A 1,978-nucleotide genomic window follows, 5' to 3' on the forward strand; every position below is an offset into this window, starting at 1 on the left:
TTTCTCTTAACAAATTTTGAAGCTCACCATACTGTATTGTTAACCATAAGTGCCATGTTATACAATAGACCATTTGCCGTAACTCTTGTTTGAATTATATTTTAAATCAAGAATGTGGTTTTTGTCTTTAGAGGAATCAAAATATCTATTAAGCATTCAGCCACTCAACAAGTGTCTGCTGAATTCCACATTACCTTATTTTTTTTTTTTTAGGTTTAGCTATTGTAGGCATAGAATGATCAATGCTTAATACAAGATCTACTAGTATCTCTATAAAACTAGGAGATCCCTTTTAAATGCACATTTTAACTTGGTTATTCCTGAGATAAGAATAGTGAGATATAGTTGTAGGGTTTTCAGATCACGAACATAATCTTAACAGTGCACATTACAGCCTAATCCTGGAGTCAATTAATAAATTGGTTGAAATAGCAGTTTGATTAAAATCTCAGATGTGCTAATTCGCTTTCCTAGTGCCCTTTAATTAAGGCTTTAATAGAGTCTGCAATTACCTGCAAATTTTTTCTTTGTCTTAAATATTTGTGCTTTATCCTTAACTTTGAAAGCTCCTTCAACTCAGCAAAGCACAAGAACAACTACTCTTAGAAACTGAGTTAAAACAGAGAGAAGTTAATTACCTTTCTCTTCAATCAGATGAATAGTACTGTATAACTTTAAAACGCATATTGAAATTTCAGTTGCAAATGCATATTTAACTTATGGCATGCATTTTTGTTGTTTTTATTTTGGTTTTGGGTTTCTTAGTGTTTTTGTTTGTTGTAAATTACTTTTGGTGAATGTGATAGCATTTTGTGGAAAATTTTTTTTTTAGATTTTGTTTATTTATTTGAGAGAGAGAACACAGAGGGAGAAGAAGAGGGAGAAGCAGACTCCCCACTGAGCTGAGAGCCCGATATGATACAGGGCTCCATCCCAGACCCTGAGATCATGACCTGAGCCAGTGGCAGAGGCTTAATCGACTGAGCCATGCAAGTACCCCTGTGGACATTTCTACTTAAATGATTTTGTATTTAGTTTTAATATAGAATACTTAACACTCGAATTTATGTTTTTTGTATTGAAATTTTAGCTATGGGAAAATATACAACTTTATCTCATCTTTTTTTTAACTACCATTTTGTGAGCTTTTACTCTGCATCAGGTATTTTTCAAACTGCTTCATATAAATCATTTCACTTATTACTCCAATGATTGAATTCAGTAGATGCTGTTGTTACCCACATTTTGAAGATAACATAATTAAGAATAACAGATTTGTGGTAAGTGGTTCACAGTTACAGGCATGTAAATGGCAGGATTATAATTGAAAGACAGGTCTGTTTGACTCCAGGATACATAGTCTTATGCTAAGCTTATCTCAGTTGTTTGAGTTTATTGAATTGTTATTAACTATCATTTGAGGGCTCATTTTTAAATTTCTGGTGCATGATATGACAAATGTTTCTATCAAACTTCCAAATACAAAGACTAATTTACTGATTACTTCTTTTAAATGGGAAATACAATGTATTGATATTGTTTTGTGGTGAATCATGACTTCACTGTGAAGAAGTTATTATCCCCAAAACCTTTCTTCAAAAGTAAACAAATGAGCAAGTGAACAGACCTCAGTCTGAGGCCTTTTTTTTTTAATAAGTAAATATTCACACGTGAAAAACAGTGCAGCAAAAAGCCCACTCTGGATCTGACTGCCATCCAGAACAACTCCCCTCCCAACCACAAAAATGTTCTTTCAGAGAAGAACTGAGTCTGTTTATAGAAAGCACATCTAAGGCTGATTTGCAAAACAAAAATGCTATAAAAATAGGGGTGCCTGGGTGAGTCAGTTGGTTAAGCCTTCGACTCTTTTTTTTAGTTCAGGTCATGATCTTGGGGTCTTGAGATGGAGCCACGCCTTGGGCTCCATGCTTAGCACAGAGTCTGCTTGGGATTCTTTTGCTCTTCCTCTCTCTCCTCC

Source organism: Ailuropoda melanoleuca, chromosome 2, assembly GCF_002007445.2.
Source record: "Ailuropoda melanoleuca isolate Jingjing chromosome 2, ASM200744v2, whole genome shotgun sequence".
In the NCBI taxonomy this organism is placed as follows: Eukaryota; Metazoa; Chordata; class Mammalia; order Carnivora; family Ursidae; genus Ailuropoda; species Ailuropoda melanoleuca.